The sequence below is a fragment of the Delphinus delphis genome, chromosome X (genome assembly GCF_949987515.2).
Source record: "Delphinus delphis chromosome X, mDelDel1.2, whole genome shotgun sequence".
Classification (NCBI taxonomy): domain Eukaryota; kingdom Metazoa; phylum Chordata; class Mammalia; order Artiodactyla; family Delphinidae; genus Delphinus; species Delphinus delphis.
In genome coordinates this window covers 105,820,140-105,840,271 of record NC_082704.1, presented here as the reverse complement: position 1 = coordinate 105,840,271, position 20,132 = coordinate 105,820,140, and the positions used below count along the sequence as shown (strand labels likewise).

The 20,132-nt window shown below is 37.3% G+C and overlaps 1 protein-coding gene and 1 pseudogene across 4 annotated transcripts in view; one reads left to right on the top strand and one right to left on the bottom strand.

Moving 5' to 3' along the window:
* The window catches only part of ZFX (zinc finger protein X-linked), a 65,225-nt gene that overhangs the window by 13,616 nt on the left and 31,477 nt on the right, over nucleotides 1-20,132 (top strand). The window lies entirely within an intron of this gene.
* LOC132418823 (protein tyrosine phosphatase type IVA 1 pseudogene) lies at nucleotides 3,107-3,756 on the bottom strand (annotated as a pseudogene).

Below are 20,132 nucleotides of genomic sequence, written 5' to 3'. Positions count from 1 at the left end.
TTGAGCCTTTTTTCCCACGTATTATTAGCCATTTGAGTTTTCTATGACTTGCTTGTGCCTATCCTTGGTCCATTTTTTATTGGACTGTTGCCTTTTTCTCATTGGTTTATGGTTATTTTTATATTCTGAATTCTAATGGCCTGTAGTTTTATACACTGAAAATACCATTTCCTAGTCTGTGGCTTATTCTTTAGCTTTGTTTATGGAATATTTTTTTGTGTAGGACTTTTTAATGTGAAAGTAGTCAGTTTCCTCAGTTCTTTTTCATTTATGGTTTATGTTTTCTTGTATCTGCAAGAAATTATTCTCCTGCCCCAAGGTCATAATGATACTGTGCCTTTTCATATTTAGGTCATTAATTCATCTGGAATTTTTTTCTCTATTGTGTGATATACGGATCTGATTTTATCTTTATTTATTTATTTATTTTTTAAAGAAGATGTTGGGAGCCTCCCTGGTGGCTCAGTGGTTGAGAGTCCGCCTGCGGATGCAGGGGATACGGGTTCGTGCCCCAGTCTGGGAAGATCCCACATGCCGTGGAGCGGCTGAGCCCATGAGCCGTGGCCGCTGAGCCTGCGCGTCCGGAGCCTGTGCTCCGCAACGGGAGAGGCCACAACAGTGAGAGACTCGCGTACCACAAAAAAAATAAAAAATAAAAAAATAATGAAGATGTTGGGGGTAGTTTATTAATTTATTAATTTTTTTTTTTTTGCTGCGTTGGGTCTTCGTTTCTCTGCAAGGGCTTTCTCTAGTTGTGGCAAGCGGGGGCCACTCTTCATCGCAGTGCGCGGGCGTCTCACTGTCGTGGCCTCTCTTGTTGCAGAGCACAGGCTCCAGACGCGCAGGCTTAGTAGTTGTGGCTCATGGGCCTAGTTGCTCTGCGGCATGTGGGATCCTCAGAGACCAGGGCTCGAACCCGTGTCCCCTGCATTAGCAGAGAGATTCTCAACCACTGTGCCACCAGGAAAGCCCCCTGATTTTATCTTTTTAATATGAATTTGCCAAGTAGTTCAGCCTTTCTCCTCACTAATTTGTAATGCAACTTGTGAAGTTTATCGTATTCTCACATATATACATCTGTTTCTACTTTCTTCTGATTTCGTGGGTCTGTTTGACTATATACCTATACCACTCTGATTTAACAGTGATAGCTTTATAGTTAAATCTTAATAAGTGTTTTGTTTCTTTGGAGTTTTAAAGCTATTTTCCTTCCTTTGTTTATTTTTGGGTCAGTTTGTTGGTTTCTATGAAAAACTGTTGGATTTTTATTGTATTTGCATCATATTTATAGAATAATATGTAGATACTTATAGATGTATGCTAAGTAGTGGAGCTGGGGTCTGAATCTGGGCATATTCTACTGCTTTTCATAAAGCTCTTGCACAACTTTTGTTAGATTTTTTGCTAGAAAAAAATTTGTATAATTTTTGTTATTGTGAATAGGATTTTCTTTTAGATACTGTTTCTGTATTCATCATGTAAGCTTGCTGAACTTTCGTATTACCATATTTCATAGATTCTGAAGTACATCCCGCCCCCATTTTAATATGACAGAGGTTCATACAGATCTTTGTTTGATGGTGTCCTATAATCAGTGTTGTCCAGGTAGCAGTCATGATGTAGTTATTGTTTTTACATGCACATACTTGGTCAAGACTCTTCATTTTGTCATCACTCAAATGAGTATGTGCATTGTTGTGTTTTAATTTCACACCCAACAATACAACTGAAGGCAGAAGGAATTGTGAGGTGGGTGTCTTACTGGAAAGAAAATCACATAGATAATTATGGAGCATTTTAAGAAATGTTGCATCAGCAGCACTCTTGTTGGTAGAGAACAATATTGTTAGGAAAGATTGAATAGCTTTGAGTAGAAAAGCATTCCATAGTAGGACCCTGAATGTGAAGTTTTAGGAATACTCTACCAATTTCTTTCTTTTTTTTTTGCATTTCATCATTTATTTAATGCTCAAGCTCTCACACTAGATTTTTACAAGCTGGTGAACAGTGACAAATTACTTCCCCCGCAGAACTATAACCACATGTTCGCAGACAGTATAAATGTATGGTTGAGCTAATGTTAATACACATCACCATTTTATCAATTACATAATAAAACAAATTGTCAATTATCCAAATATTAAGTTACACAGCTCAAAAGGCATATAAAATATTAAATGTCTGCTCAATTCATTAGCAGAAACCCTTTTTTTTTTTTTCCAAGAGAGGTTGGGAATCACACTTCAAACAAAAATAAAATGGTAAACAACTTCAGATAAGTTTGAAAAAAATTACAAGAATTTCAGAAATTTTATGATTAAGAATTGTTCTAGCTACAATAACAAAGTATTTCCACCTTTTAAAAAATATTTACTAAGTTAAAGCACATATTCTACATGTTCTGCACAAGACAAAGGCAACATTTTACTAAAAATATTTAATAGCCCCCTCCCATTCTTTTTTCAGGCCCTCCCTGTAGATTGTACCCCAAAGTGCAAACGCTGAAGTTAACTGTAAGGCTTTTTTGTCTGGAGACATTAAAGACATGTGCTTCTTTTACAATGTAGATTTTCAAAATGGAGGTCTTCTATAACAGCACAAAATGAGATTTATAGAAAGACATTAAATAATCACTGTAAGACTTGGTTAATTACAAAAAACCAAAATGAGCAAATCTGATGTATACTGGTATGAATGTGGAAGACCTAAACATATTGTGAGCAAATAACATTATAGGCCCTACTTTCTATGTTTGAAATGATGGAAGGAATAAACCACATAAGGTCCAGAGTTTTCTTAGTTCCTGGGATTTTAGTTCTGTGTGATACTAAAAATATATAAGTATTGTGCTGGGTATTTCGGCACCTAGTCTTTCTAAATTTCTTATATATTGATAAGATTCTGGCATGGAAACAGATTTAAAGACATGACTCAATACTGCATGATTTCAGAAAAGGTCAATTGGTACAAACGATAATAAGCACATTTTAAATGCTGAACAGCAAGAATCCTTTGCTGTGTGTCCAAGGAGGTTGATCATAACCCAGACACAGAAGTTGCAATTCTGCCAGGCTTGTGGCCTGGTAAAACTGCTTTTCGACACTCCTGTGGAAGCTTCATCAGACTTCATGAAGCCATCGTGCTGGCTAACATGTACAACAAATTCCGTCCTGTCTAGGTTCCACTTCCAAGCAATGGCATCAGGCACCCCAATTTTATTGAAAGCAACAGTTGTTCCTATGACCATTGGAGTTTTTGAAGCGCAGCCGCATTTTAGGACGATACTTCTCCAAATACAAAAGTTGCTTGCTGTTGAAAGCTCCACGCTGCTTTTGTCTTATCAACTGTACTGCATCTTCATATTTCATTCCACCTTCAATTAATGCTAGGGCGACAAGCACTGGACCTCTCCCAAGGCCTGCAACACAATGAACGGCAATACAACAACCAGGGTCTTCGTGGAAGTTAATTGTCACGAGACTTAACCAATCATCAACAGTCTGGTTAAATGGTGGTGCGCCATCATGAAAAGGCCAAGCGAGAACATGGATGCCTTCTTTCTCCGCAAGAGTAGTGTCATAAGTAGCTTCACATATTCTTGCTGTTGTGGTAACTCCATACTTCTTAAGTTCCTCTATAAATTTGTTTAAGGTCGCATTGGTTGGATTAAGAAATCTCATGTTCTTATAAGTGACTTCCACAGGAGCTGGGTGGTTCATTCGAGCCATGTTAATTTAGTTAAAAAAAAACTCAATAGGTTTATGAAAGAATTTAAAAACTTGAATACAGGAATGATGCAAAGAAACTGAGTACTTCAATATACTCCACTTGAAATTCTCAGTGCTTTTGAGTATGAAGTTGAGAGTAATGGGAAATGAAATGAACCTCCTAACAAGAAGCAGCAATTCTTCAATTCAGTGATACTGAGGCAATAGAAAGGAAGTGCACTGAGCTTTACCCCATGCAGGTCAGAACTCTTGTAAAAAATGCTCTGTGGATTTCAGTTCAACACTTCTGTGTCCAGGTTAACCACTCTTATGGGGGCTTCTTGGTAGAGTAGTAATGAATTTCTACAGTTCATTTGTCTGCACGGAAGTTGTGCTGTGCCTGGCAGTAATCTCCACTGCCCTTCAGAAACTCCATAAATGTATGACCAAGAACACCACAGAACTGAGGAATATGTCTACTCATCGAAGATTGTGGCCTAATCATACAGCCGGTCCTGAGGTGGCGGTGGTGGCAGGGCCAGGGCGGCAGCTTCACGGGCAGCCGTGGGGTCACCGGACTCCCAATTTCTTTTGCTTCTATATTTTCTTCTATATATCCACAGGATATGATGAAAATATGTCTAAATAAGTCTAAAAGAATTGTCTTGATAAATCTAAAATGAAATTTCTAGATAATAAAGTATAGCATCGGTTTAACTGGCAGGATATTTTTCTTAGATGTAGGTAAAACAAGGATGCATCTTAAAATTGGCAGTATTTTTAGATTCAATGAAATGTGGGAGTAATAGATTATTACAGTTTATAATTCTTGTATTTTCTAAATAGGTGTGTGTGAGTAAAGATGTTTTATTTCTTCTTTTCCATTCCTTTTTGCCTCCTTTTTCTTTTTTGTTTGTTTTCTTTTTCTTCTACTTCATTGACTAATGCCTCTAGCACAGAGTTGCATGAAAGCATTGATAACAGGCATCACTGTCCACGTGCTTTAATGGAGTGCTTCTAATATTTTACCATTAAGGATGATATTTTCGTGGTTTTTTTTTTTTTTTGAGGGAGGAGATATTTATTAGTTTATGTTCTCTTTTACTTAGCATTTTAGAGTTTTCATTGATTTTTTTAATGTTTTTGCAGCATCTATTCGTGTGATGAATTGTATTCATAGATTTTGTATTTTAAACTGTCTTTGGAGTCCCTGGATATTTGCATCCTTTTGCTATTGCCATGTACTTTTTCTTTTTATGCTAACTTCTTAAGATGTGTTGCGGAATAATTCTTCTCCTTTGAAACAAGTTGTATTTCATAGATATGATCTGTTTCTGGAAATTTATAAGTCATCTGTGAAACTGTCTTTGGTGTCTTCTTTAGTGAGTTGTTTTTTGATTAATAGTTTGTTTCATGGTGATAAGTATTTTTGGCTTTTCTCAAGTTGTTGTTATTTATACAAAATGAACAGTATTCTAGAAAAATATAAAAATTCAGATATATTGGTATAAAATATAGGCTTCTCTAATGACTTTAAAATGTCTAATTCCATTAATTTGTTCCTTTTTTTTCTGATGAGTACTGCCAATAACTTGCCTATATTAAGGCTTTTCAAATAGTTCTTTTTATTGACCATTTCTGTTTCTGCTCCATATGGTTAATATTTCTTTCTATTTTATTTGCATTTTTTCTGACATTTAAAAAATTTAAGTTGGAAGTTTAGCTCATTAGTTTTAACATGTTTATTGGAGTATAATTGCTTTACAGTGGTGTGTTAGTTTCTGCTGTATAACAAAGTGAATCAGCTATACATATACATATATCCCCATATCTCTTCCCTCTTGCATCTCCCTCCCTCCCACCCTCCCTATCCCACCCCTCTAGGTGGTCGCAAAGCACCGAGCTGATCTCCCTGTGCTTTGCGGCTGCTTCCCACTAGCTATCGGTTTTACATTTGGTAGTGTATATATGTCCATGCCACTCTCACTTCGTCCCAGCTTACCCTTCCCCCTCCCTGTGTCCTCAAGTCCATTCTCTACGTCTGCGTCTTTATTCCTGTCCTGCCCCTAGGTTCTTCAGAACCAATTTTTTTCTTTTTAGATTCCATATATATGTGTTAGCATGCGGTATTTGTTTTTCTCTTTCTGGCTTCACTCTGTATGACAGACTCTAGGTCCATCCACCTCACTACAAATAACTCAATTTCATTTCTTTTTATGGCTGGGTGATATTCCATTGTATATATGTGCCACATCTTCTTTATCCATTCATCTGTCAGTGGACACTTAGGTTGCTTCTGTGTCCTGGCTATTGTAAATAGTTTAGCTCATTAGTTTTTAATCTCTACTCTTACATGCTTTTAAAACTATAAAATTTCCTCTGAACTGTAACTGGTACTATGAATTTCATGTGAATTGATTTTTTATTATTTAGTTCTAAATATATTGTGGTTTTTATAATTTTCCTATTGCCCATTGAATTATTGAGACTTTTCCAATTCAAGGAAATTTTTTTGGGGGGTGTTATTACCTCAGTGACATTTATTTCTAATTTTACTACATTATAGTTGGGGGACATTGATTAATAATTTGTATTTCTCTATATTAACAACAAACAACGTGAAAATAAAATTTAAAAGCCAGTACAGTTGATTGATTGTTTTATATTTTGTTTTAAAAGCTAGTAGTACAATTTATAGTAAGATCAGTGAACATCCAGTACCTTGAAATAAACCCAACAAAGCTTACTAAGACCTTTAGTGAAAGCATTACTGAGAGAAATGAAAGAACTCATAAATGGGGAGAGATACGATGTTCATGGATAAGAAGTATCAGTGTTATAAACATGTCAGTTTTCAACGAAGTCCCAATCAAAACCCCAACAGGCTTTGCTTTTTTTTTTTTTTTTTAAAGAAGAGCACCTTTATTTATTGGATACTTATTCTGTGCCAGTCCTGATGCTATATTCTTGACATATCTAACTCGTTTCGTGCTCCTCACTGCCTTAAGTGGGAAGTACTATTCTTTTTTTTTTTTTTAATAAACCAGTTCTCAGATTTATATGGAAATGCAAAGGGCCTGGAATAGCAAAGGCAGTCTTGAAAAAAAAAGTTGGAAAACTTACACTACCATATATTAAAGCTTATTATAAAGATGCAGTGATTAAAATAGTGGGTGCAAGGCCAGATTGATCAATGCAACAGAATAGTGTCTGAGAGTAGACCTACATATATAAGGTCAATTGATTTACAACAAAAGTGTGTTGGGATTTTGATTGAATGTAGAGGCTAATTAAGAGAGAATTAATACTACTGATCCAATATATTCAAGAGCAAGATTGATTTCTGTGTATATTTGTATTAAAAAATCCCACTTAGAGTTTTCAGTTACTCTTACTAATGGTATTTTACATTTTTAAGTGTTACATAAGAAAGCTTTTGTCTTTAAAATAAAAAGCTTTTGCCATCAAGTATATTAATTTTAAACCAGCACATTTTATGAATTCATTCTGATATTAAGATTTTAGTTGATTCTCTTGAATTTCCTGGATAAGTCATATATAAATAAATATAATTTCTTTCAAATAATAATTATATCTTGCATTTCATTATCTTATCTAATTGCATTGCCTATCAGTTCAGTTCCCATACAGTCTTAAATAATAATAGTGTTAGTGTGCATCCTTGTCTTAAGTTTGGCTTTAAAAGAAATACTTTCAGTGTTTCACCTTAGTTTTAATACATGTCTTTTTGTTATAAAGTGATACTGATATCATTCTCCTATCTAAAAATACATGTTGTAACATGAACTAGTTTAAGATTTGCACGTATAGTTTTTTAAACCAGTTTTTGCACGTATAGTTTTTAAACCAGTTTTTAAACCAGAGAGGAAGTTGTTACAAAATTCACCCTTCAAAAGTGTACAATTCAGTGGGATTTTTTTGGGTAGATTCAGAGTTGTGCTACCATCACCAGTAATTTTAGAACATTTTTATCCCCCCAGAAGGAAACTCTGTACCCAATTAGCAATCACCTCCCACCCCCAGCCCCTGACAGTCTACCTTCTGTCTGTATGGATTTGCCTATTCTTCATGTTTCATATTAATGGAATCCTGTAATATGTGGCTTTTTGCATCTGGCTTCTTAGCATAAGGTTTTCAAGGGTCATCTATGTGATAGCATGTACTAAGGTTTCATTCCTATTTATTGTACTTTTTCTAACTGTTAAAAAACATGTCTTTCTCTTCCAATTTGACTAGTTTAAGTAAAAAAGATAGATGTTGAATCTCAACTTTTCAGCATCTGTTGAGGCACATCAGGATTTTCCTTTTTTGACCTGTTAGTTCGGGCCATTATTTGGTTCCATCCTTGAATTCTAGAATAACCATACTTTGTCAAGGTGTCTGTGTGTGTATGCGCATGCACGTGTGCGCGCGCGTGTGTGTCTATATATATATTATATGATGGATCACATTTGCAAAAACTTCACTTTGGATTCATAATTAACCATGTTTGTAGTTTGGTTACATTATTTTTGTTAGGTTTTTTTAAAAACGGTAAATTAGTTTTTTTATTTTAAGTTTTGTATTTTGTTTTTCTACAGCACGTTCTTATTACTTATCTGTTTTATACATATTAGTGTATATATGTCAATCCCAATCTCCCAATTCATCCCACCAGTACTACCACCCCCCTGCCACTTTCCCCGCTTGGTGTCCATACGTTTGTTTACTACATCTGTGTGTCTGTTTCTGCCCTGCAAACCGGTTCATCTGTACCATTTTTCTAGGTTCCACATATATGCGTTAATATACGATATTTATTTTTCTCTTTCTGACTTGCTTCACTCTGTATGACAGTCTCTAGATCCATCCACGTTTCTACAAATGACCCAATTTCGTTTCTTTTTATGGCTGGGTAATTTTCCATTGTATATATGTACCACATCTTTGTCCATTCGTCTGTCGATGGGCATTTAGGTTGCTTCCATGACCTGGCTATTGTAAATAGTGCTGCAGTGAACATTGGGGTGCATGTGTCTTTTTGAATTATGGTTTTCTCTGGGTATATGCCCAGTAGTGGGATTGCTGGATCATATGGTAATTCTATTTTTAGTTTTTTAAGGAACCTCCATACTGTTCTCCATAGTGGCTGTATCAATGTACATTCCCACCAACAGTGCAAGAGGGTTCCCTTTTCTCCACACCCTCTGCAGCATTTGTTGTTTGTAGATTTTCTGATGATGCCCATTCTACTTGGTGTGAGATGATACCTCATTTGTAGTTTTGATTTGCATTTCTCTAATAATTAGTGATGTTGAGCAGCTTTTCATGTGCTTCTTGGCCACCTGTATGTCTTCTTTGAAGAAATGTCTACTTAGGTCTTCTGCCCATTTTTGGATTGGGTTGTTTGTTTTTTTAATATTGAGCTGCATGAGCTGTTTATATATTTTGGAGATTAATCCTTTGTCCATTGATTCATTTGCAAATATTTTCTCCCATTCTGAGGGTTGTCTTTTTGTCTTGTTTGTAGTTTCCTTTGCTTTGCAGAAGCTTTAAAGTTTCATTAGGTCCCATTTGTTTATTTTTATTTCCATTACTCTAGGAGGTGGATCAAAAAAGATCTTGCTGTGATTTATGTCAAAAAGTGTTCTTCCTGTGTTTTCCTCTAAGAGTTTTACAGTGTCCAGTCTTACATTTAGGTCTCTATTCCATTTGGAGTTTTTGTGTATGGTGTTAGGGAGTGGTCTAATTTCATTCTTTTACACGTAGCTGTCCAGTTTTCCCAACTCCACTTATTGAAGAGACTGTCTTTTCTCCATTGTATATCTTTGCCTCCTTTGTCATAGATTAATTAACCATAGGTGTGTGGGTTTATCTCTGGGCTTTCTATCCTGTTCCATTGATCTATATTTCTGTTTTTGTGCCAGTACAATATTGTCTTGATTACTGTAGCTTTGTAGTATAGTCTGAAGTCACAAGTCTGACTCCTCCAGCTCCGTTTTTTTCCCTCAAGACTGCTTTGGCTATTCGGGGTCTTTTGTGTCTCCATACAGATTTTAAGATTTTTTGTTCTAGTTCTGTTAAAAAATGCCATTGGTAATTTGATAGGGATTGCATTGAATCTGTAGATTGCTTTGGGTAGTATAGTCATTTTCACAAGATTGATTCTTCCAATCCAAGAACATGGTATATCTCTCCATCTGTTTGTATCATCTTTAATTTCATTCATGAGTGTCTTATAGTTTTCTGCATACAGGTCTTTTGTCTCCCTAGGTAGGTTTATTCCTAGGTATTTTATTCTTTTTGTTGCAATGGTGAATGGGATTGTTTTCTTAATTGCTCTTTCTGATCTTTCGTTGTTAGTGTATAGGAATGCAAGGGATTTCTGTGCATTAATTTTGTATCCTGCAACTTTACCATATTCATTGATTAGCTCTAGTATTTCTGGTGGCATCTTTAGGATTCTCTATGTATAGTATCATGTCATCTGCAAACAGTGACAGTTTTACTTTTTCTTTCCCAATATGTATTCCTTTTTCTTCTCTGATTGCCGTGGCTAGGACTTCCAAAAATATGTTGAATAATAGTGGCGAGAGTGGACATCCTTGTCTTGTTCCTGATCTTAGAGGAAATGCCTTCAGTTTTTCACCATTGGGAATGATGTTTGCTGTGGGTTTGTCATATATGCCTTTATTATGTTGAGGTAGGTTCCTTCTATGCCCACTTTCTGGAGAGTTTTTTTAATCATAAATGGGTGTTGAATTTTGTCAAAAGCTTTTTCTGCATCTATTGAGATGATCATATGGTTTTTCCTTTTCAATTTGTTAGTATGGTATATATCACATTGATTGATTTGCGTATATTGAAGAATCCTTGCATCCCTGGGATAAATCCCACTTGATCATGGTGTATGATCCTTCTAATGTGTTGTTGGATTCTGTTTGCTATTATTTTGTTGAGGATTTTTGCGTCTGTATTCATGAGTGATATTGGTCTGTAATTTTCTTTTTTTGTAGTACCTTTGGTTTTGGTATCAGGGTGATGGTGGCCTCATAGAATGAGTTTGGGAGTGTTCCTTCCTCTGCAATTTTTTGGAAGAGTTTGAGAAGGATGGGTGTTAGCTCTTCTCTAAATGTTTGATAGAATTCACCTGTGAAGCCATCTGGTCCTGGACTTTTGTTTGTTGGAAGATTTTTAATCACAGTTTCAATTTCATTACTTGTGATTGGTCTGTTCATATTTTCTATTTCTTCCTGGTTCAGTCTTAGAAGATTATACCTTTCTAAGAATTTGTCCATTTCCTCCAGGTTGTCCATTTTATTGGCATAGAGTTGCTTGTAGTAGTCTCTTAGGATGCTTTGTATTTCTGCAGCGTCTGTTGTAACTTCTCCTTTTTCATTTCTAATTTTATTGATTTGAGTCCTCTCCCTCTTTTTCTTGATGAGTCTGGCTAAAGGTTTATCAATGTTGTTTATCTTCTCCAAGAACAAACTTTTAATTTTATTGATATTTGCTATTGTTTTCTTTGTTTCTATTTCACTTATTTCTGTTCTGATCTTTATGGTTTCTTTCCTTCTACTAATTTTGGGTTTTGTTTTTTCTTCTTTGTCTAGTTCCGTTAGGTGTAAGGTTAGATTGTTTATTTGAGATTTTTCTAGTTTCTTGAGGTAGGCTTTTATTGCTATAAACTTCCCTCTTAGAACTGCTTTTGCTGCCTCCCATAGGTTTTGGATCATTGTGTTTTCAAAAAATGGTAAATTCGTTTTGTAAAAAGAATTGAGGAGGCTTTCCTCCTGTGTTCAGCTAGCTTTGGGAAAAGCCTAGAGCTTTTTGAAAGGGTAACAGACATCTCCCCCCCACCCTTTTATGGTGTTTGGGTTCTCTATCTCTTATTGAGTTAATGCTTGTAAATTAACATTTCTCTTCAGTGTGCTAGCATAGAATTATAGACTGTTTTCTTACAAGTTTTTTACTTTTCCTGTATCTATGTGTTTTTTTCTTTATTTCAAATTATGTATGTTTGTGCTTCCTCCCAGTTTCCTCCTCCCTTTTAGATTATTATCTAGTAGTAGTTTCCTATGTCCCCAAATCCCTGAAAAAAGCAGGCATGGATTTTGTTGGGGCGGGGTGGCGGGGAGTGCGATGTAAATTAGCTGATTCCCTAGCTTTGCTCCAGAGAATGATCATGGGATTAATGCTGCTGATACTCTACCTGGCGCTGATACTCAGTGGAGCATGCCCATTGTTGGTCATGTGAGAAATAGGTGGGGAGGGGAGGGGGGATTAGATGAAGGTAGTCAAAAGGTACAAACTTCCTGTTATAAATAAATACTAGAGATGTAATGTGCAGTATGATGAAGGTAATTAACACTGCTCTATGTTATATATGAAAGTTGTTAAGAGTAAATCTTGAGAGTTCTCATTACAAGGAGAAGAATTTTTTTTGTTTCTTTAATGTTGTATCTATATGAGATGATGGATATTCACTAAACCTATTATGGTAGTCATTTCATGGTGTATGTAAGTTAAATCATTATGTTATACATCTTACACTTATAGAATATGGAATGTCAGTTATATCTCAGTAAAACTGGAAAAAAAAGATGAGCAAACAGAGAAAGAAAAAAAGAAGCAGGTCTGCAGGTGTATTGCAAACCAGCCCTTTCATTGTCCAGCCTGTTCTTTTTTTGTTTGTTTTATGATTAAAGGATTTATTAACTTATAGGTACAAAACATACTGCTAATTGTATTAGCAGAGGATCAGTGTAAAAATGCTCCATAACTTTGCAAATGTCAGTTTAAAAATTTTGTTACAGTTGTTGAAAGGCCTGATATTATATTCTTGCCAGTATTTAAAATGTACAGAGAACATTTTTAGTGTCAGCATTGAGTTTACAGAGCCTAACAGACCCAAAGTGATGTATTTAGGAAGAGCAATAATAGGAAGCATGTGTGTTCATGTAGGTGAGGGAAAGCGTAGGGTATTAGGTTACTATTTTGGTGCATATATATAGAATCTAAAAAAAAAAAAAGATTCTGACGAACCTAGGAGCAGGTCAGGAATAAAGACCCAGACGTAGAGAATGGACTTGAGGACACGGGGTGGGGGGAGGGTAAGCTGGGACGAAGTGAGAGAGTAGCATTGACATACATTACCAAATGTAAAATAGCTAGCTAGCTGGAAGCAGCTGCATCGCACAGGGAGATCAGCTCAGTGCTGTGTGACCACTTAGTTCTAGTTGTGGCAAGCAGGGCTTCTCATTGTGGTGTCTTCTCTTGTTGCAGAGCACGGGCTCTAGGTGCGCGGGCTTCAGTAGTTGTGACTTATGGGCTCTAGAGCGCAGGCTCAGTATTTGTGGTGGACGGGCTTAGTTGCTCCGCAGAATGTGGGATCTTCCCGGACCAGGGCTCGAACCCGTGTCCCCTGCACTGTCAAGTGGATTCCTAACCACTGCGCCACCAGGGAAGCCCAGAAATTAACCTTTTAAAAATTTCCCCTGACGGTTTTATTTAGTTTAACTCTTCTGTGTATTGTGTAGTTTAAATTAATCTCCATATTATGTCAAAACAGTCTCCATCCTTTGATCACATCAAGTGTTTCACAAAGTCCACTCCAGTATACCTCACCTAAAGGTGGTTATTAGAGGAAATCATGTGAGTAGGATTTCTGTTCAGAGTGTCAGCAAAAGCTGATAAACTAAACTTTTTAAAACTTCAAAAAGAGTGATCCAAGGAGATTTGTTAGACATTATGATATACAGTAGAGTTTTATGTAATGAACATGGATAAATTATTGAGTACATTAAATAGCAGTATTTCATAAAGGAGGCCGTACTACTTTACATAACAAAAACTAGGTAGAAAGCGTATGCACTTCCTGGGACTTCCCTGGTGGCGCAGTGGTTAAGAATCCGCCTGCCAATGCAGGGGACACGGGGGTCGAGCCCTGGTCCGGGAAGATCCCACATGCCGCAGAGCAACTAAGCCCGTGAGCCACAGCTACTGAGCCTGCGTGCCACAACTACTGAAGCCCACGTGCCTAGAGCCCATGCTCTGCAACAAGAGAAGCCACTGCAATGAGAAGACCGCGCACCGCAACGAAGAGTAGCCCCCACTCGCCGCAACTAGAGAAAGCCCGCGCGCAGCAACGAAGACCCAATGCAACCAAAAATTAAAAAAAAAAAAGTATATATAAAGAAAAAAAGGGTATGTACTTCCTAACATCAAGCTATAGTCTTAAAGACAAAGGCATTTAAAAAATGTAGTGCTTAGTGTTTGTAGCACATCAATGCAACTAACTTCAGAGGGTGTTTTGGCAACTCTTTAAAAATTTTCTTTACATTTTTTTTTTTAAAGCACTTCGTTGAGGTATGATTGACATATAAAAGCTTTACACATTTAATGTATACATTTGATGAGTTTGGGGATAAGTATACACCTGAGAAATCATCACCACCAGCAAAGCCATAAACATTCATCACCTCACAAAGTTTACTCCCACCCATACTCATCATCGTTGTCTTCTTCTTCCTCTTCTTCCTCTTCCCCTCCTTCTCCATCTTAGTAAGAACACTTAACATAAGATGTACCCTTTTAGCAAAATTTAAGTGTGCAGTACAGTATTGTTAGCTATAGACACTATGCCATATAGAGGATCTCCAGAACTCTGTATCCTTTGAACATTATCTCTCCAACTTCTCTTCCTTTTTAACCCCTGGGAGCTACCATTCTTCTCTCTGCTTCTCTGAGTTTGTTTTAGAGTCCACATATAAGTGAGGTCACGCAGAATGGTTTTTTTTCCTGTATCTGGCTAATTTCACTTAGCATAATGTCCTCTTCCATCCATCTTGTCACAAACGATGGAATTTTAAGGCTGAATAATATCCCACTGTATGTATATATCACATTTTCTTTATCCATTCATCTGTCAATGGACGTTTAGGTATTTTGGCAACTCAATCTGAACGTGAATAGGGGCTTTGGAAAAATAAGACTTTAAGAAGGCTTGTCATTTTAGGTCCAAATATTTTATTTCCTATTTAAAAGCTCTTTAAAAAATTTTTTATAAAATTTGAAGTATAGTTAATTTGCAATGTTGTGTTAGTTTTAGGACCAAATTGTAATAGATTTTGGAAGTTCGAACTCTTAGACTTTAAACAAACAAAACCTTGAAATTACTGATTGGCTCAAATGGTTTTATGGAAAAAACTAATTTGTAACAAAAACTTGGCATTGAATTTTTGAGCAAAGTGTACAAAAGTTCCAAGTAGGACAGGGCAAGGAAGGACGGGGCTCTGACATTTACAACAGGAAGCATTTTCTCTTCCTCTTCTTGGCACAGAGGGTGGGCAAGGTTTTTTGAAAATAAAATACTGTATTAGGGAGTAGAATTTTAATTAAAGCTATTAACTTAATCTTATTAATTATATATATCTTTCCTTATTTTTTGAATGTTTGATCTGTCAGGTGTTGATAAGAGTTGTAACTTTTCACTACTATTGATTTTTTTTCAGTTTCTATCATAGTTTTTTTGCTTTTACATATTTCCATGCTGTTTTGACACATACAAATTCATAATGCCTTCAAATTCAAGATAGACTAGAGAAGACACACATTTATTTTTACTTCCTTTTGAAATCACATTGAGGAAGAAGTATAAAAATTCAGAGAAAAAAGAAAATCTGAGAGGTATGCCACTTGTAGACCAGAATATGATGAATTTCTGGTTGAATAAAGCAATTGGGAATCAGTTAATGGCAAAGCCCTAGCGAACTTAGTGAACCTGTGGCCCTATTTGGAAAGTTGGAAGGACCATCCCAAAATTGTCATTCTGTCTTTTCCCCAGTGTCAAAAGTGGGGACATCCTAGGATAAAGAGCAAGCCATGGGCACAGCCAGATTATTAAAGTTATGGAAAGCCAAGCCTTTTACTTATCAGTATAGATGTCTCTAGTGGTTTTCCTCCTGAGCTAATGCCAAAAATTTGGCTCTCTGAATTGCAAATTCATCTATAGGAAATTCCAAAGTGGGTACTGTGGGGAGAAAGTTAAGGGCAGTGCTTTAGGTAGCTTGTGGTATCCTGAGGGATATCGGACCTCCAGTACCTGCAAGATGGGCTACTCATCCACCATAAAGGAAAGCCTGGTTAGTTACATGGTTCCTTTGTCTCCCTTGACCGCATTCTAGACAGGACTCCTTTGGTCAGAACTTAGGTTCATTGCTAGGCAAACAGGGATTCTCACTTGGGCTGAGGAAATACAGCCCAGCTATCAGAATGTAACTCTAGACCTTCATCTACAAATATGAATGGACAACCTGTAAGAACTGTGCTTTTGAGGAAAACCATCAGTCTGAAAGAGAGGCACCAAATTCAACAAACTGAGTAGTGAAACAGCAGAGGAGACAGGTTAATATAGGGTACAGAATAAACTTTAAAATTCTCAGAGATATTTGAGAAGATACAGTATCCACTGAAAAAAAGATTGCTGTGAAAAAGAAACTAAGCTTATTTTGGAATTAAAACATGATCTTTTAAGTAAAAATTCAGTAGATGGAGTGAAGATCAAATTAGCTTAGAAGGAAGAGTTTAGGGATTCTGAGAATATAATAGAAAGACAAAGAAAATACAGGAGAAGAAGTTAAAGCAATATGGAGGCTAGATTTAGGAGTTCTTACATCCTATAATGGAAATCCTAGTAAGAATGAACAGAGAAAATGGAAGCAAGTATTGAAACAGAAGAAAATTTCTTGAGTTCAAGAAGGACTCAAATCTTTTGATTGGAAGATTCCCACTGGGTTCTGGATGTAAGACCACCAGAGCTTGTTAGAGTGGTAGCAGTGAAAATAAAGGGGACATGATGAATTTAAGAGTGGATGACTGTGAGACATTGAAGGGCAGAATTGGTAAGAGAAGTGAAATAGCATTCCAGATTTGAAAATTAGATATCTGAAGCAATGATAGCTGCATTTCCCACATTGAACAATGTGGGAAAAAATTCATAGCTTAAGAGGGAAGATATTAATCAGGCTTTAAGTGTAAATTTTCACCAGTTCCAGTTTCCTTCTAAGAAAAATTCTGTTACAGGTGGATCTGCTTTTGTTTCTGTTTCCTGTAGCTTGAGCAATTCCATGTAATCTGTATGATACAGTTTGGTTTTCTGAGCATGGCTTAAGGAGAGGAACTAGAGTCAAGTCATAAAATTAAAAGGCATGGAGTTTTGGGAAGACCAAAAGCAGACAAATGATTCTTGTATGCTTATGACAAAAAGCAAAGTGAAAATATAAGCCACCTTCCCCGAGAGGGAGATCGTGAAAGTGTCTAGGCATCAAAAGATATATTATCAGCAAGGTGGTTTGTGACCACCTAGAGGGGTGGGATAGGGAGGGTGGGAGGGAGGGAGACGCAAGAGGGAAGAGATATGGGAACATACGTATATGTATAACTGATTCACTTTGTTATAAAGCAGAAACTAACACACCATTGTAAAGCAATTATACTCCAATAAAGATGTTAAAAAAATTATATTCATTATCCCAGATTTAAGACAGATAAAATGCCACTGCTGTAGCTATTAACTTGGCATGGTATTTTTATTGCTTTATTTTGAAGAATTGAAGACAATTATTGTGAATTTTCTGAGTTTCTCTCAAACCGATATTTCCCTTAAAATGGTACGTTTTTCTGTTGTGAATTCTTCCATAGCATTTTTAGGATCATGACTCCTGCATCTGGGAAGGGAATATATTACGGAGCTTAAGGTGAGAGTGACGTCCCAGAAGTATTTTGGGGGCATTTGATAATCAGACTGAACATTAGTATGTGTTCGCCCACAGCGTTAGGTTCTTGGTTCTCTGAATGGTTCTGCTTATTTGTCTTCAGATTCAACTGTTCTCTGGGCTTGGTTCTTGCAGCAGAGGTAGGGGCACTTTGCATTACATCATCAGCTTGCACTCCCCACCCTTACTTTATGACAGTCCTGAGAACTTTCCTGAGTAGGTGCTATCCTAAGAACATTGGTTTCATTCTGGTTGTGAGAGAGATTTACTTCTAACCCCACAGGGATTACAAAGTTGGCAAGTATAGTCATCTCTGCTTAGAAGTTCAAAACATGTTTTTTTCTGATTTGAGTTTTTATAATGACAAAATAGAAGGAAAAATAACCAGTCAAAACTGTTTGTTGAACAACTATTGCTTACCTGAGTCAAAATAAGATGAGTGGACACCCTCCATTTGGGCCAGAATATCTGTTAGGAAATGGGTATGATGTGAAATGTTGGGAAATAAGTGTGTTATGGTAGCTTGGGTTAATATTTTAGAGCACCCTGAATTTTGGGGAACTGCTGAAGCTTTCTGAGCAGGGGAGTGCCATGATCGAAGCAGTACTTCCGAGGATTAGTCTGCCCACAGATTGCAGCAATGCCCTGGCATTTGGCACCAGCCCTTAGTTGTAGGTTCCTGGTCATTTGTTGTGGGAGTGGCAGAAAGCGAAAGGCCAGTTGAGAGGCTATTTTTGTTCCCTGGGGATCAGGAAATATGAAGCTGAGAGTGAATGGTGACAGTGGGAGTAAAAAGGGACAGATTCCTGGGAAGTTGTGGAGAAGGGAGGGACAGTCTGACAACCTGATGGAATATAAGCAGGGAAGAAGGAAAAGGCCTTAGTGGTCATGTCAGGAGAAAGCAAGGTTTTTTCCTGATGAAAATGTTCAGCATGGGACTTCTCTGGTTGTACAGTGGTTAAGAATCTGCCTGCCAATGCAGGGGACATGGGTTTGATCCCTGGTACGGAAAGATCCCGTATGCCGTGGAGCGACTAAGCACGTGCGCTACAACTGTTGAGCCTGCGCTCTACAGCCCTCGAACCACAACTACTGAGCCCATGGGCCACAGCGCTGAGCCCAGGCGCTGCAACTACTGAAGCCCCTGTGCTCTAGGGCCCGCGTGCAGCAGCTACTGAGCCCATGTGCTGCAACTGTTGAAGCCTGGGCGCCTAGAGACCGTGCTCCACAACAAGAGAAGCCACTGCAATGAGAAGCCCGCGCACCGCAATGAAGAGTAGCCCCCACTCGCCACAACTAGAGAAAGCCTGTGCACAGCAACGAAGACCCAACGCAGCACCCACCGCCAAAAAAAAAAAAAAAAAAAGATGTTCAGCAGACAGTCTGGTGGAAGTGCTAGGTCCTACCCTGAGTATGTGGATTTGGGGAATCATCTTTGTGTAAATGCTAGTTGAAACCCTGGAATAAAGAAAAAGAAGAGAAGAGGGCTGAGTGTCCCACCCTGGGCAGGGTTGCAGTAGTGGGAGAGGAGCAGCAGAGTAAACAGCAGTTGGGAAGATGGGAAGAGGAATAGGATGTCACTTAAACTGAGGTAGGAGAGAATTTCAAAATCGAGGGGATTATCCATCAAACTCTAGTAGAAAAGCTGAGAAAAGGAGTTATTGTACAGGTGGAGAATTCTTAGAGTTGATGGGTTTGGGTTTATGTAGGGAAATTGGGGAGAGGAGCCTTAAATACCTTAAGGAACCCCATTTATTGCCTTCTAAATTGGCTTGATTTCATGTATACTGTGCCATTATGCTTAGAAAATTAGCTTATGTTTATCATTTTGTAATTACATTTTTAAAAGGGGAGAAAGAGTTACGGCTATAGGTGATTTTGATGGGGACAGAGCAGCGACAGCTTATTCAGAGCATGTACATTTTCCATTTTTTATAGTTGAAATTTTTTTTGTTTTTTGGTCCTTTTGTTTGAAGCACTTTGAGTAAATAACGTCAAACATGCTCTTTCCTGAAAATGAATAGAATATGTCTCAGAGTTGACAAGCTGAAAATCTGTTTTTTATATTAACATTAATTAAATGAGTTTCTCATGGATATTTCATTAAGGAGTATATATATGTATATAAATGCAAGTTTGGCATCTGAAAATAAGACATAAATAATCATAATTTACAGCCAACAAGTAGAGTCAGGGAAAAAAGATAAAGTGCTATAGAAATTCAGAGGGGGGAGAGATTATTTTCAGCTTTTTCTTCTTGTGTGTGGGGGGAAGGGGACTTGGGGGAAGATCCAAGCAGAGATGATAGGGGAAAGGTGTTCTGGGTAGAAGAAACCCTGAGGCAAATACAGAGTTTGGGTGTTATGTGGACATGGGGCATTTTTGACATGGGGCATTTTTGTTTGGTTGAAGTGTGTTCATATGGTGGTCGGGCGAGGTGCTTGAAGGAGAGTTAGGGAAGATAATGAGAGAAAGATAGTTTGCAGCTGGAACTTAGAAGATGGCAGGAGTTTCAACTTTATTTGCAGGCAGCAGGGAGCCATTAAACATTTTTTGAACAGAGGCCTGATATCACCTGGCTGATGCTTTAGAAAAATGATTCTTGTTGTTGTTATTTGAAATTTTAGTAAGCAGCATGCGGCACTTATAT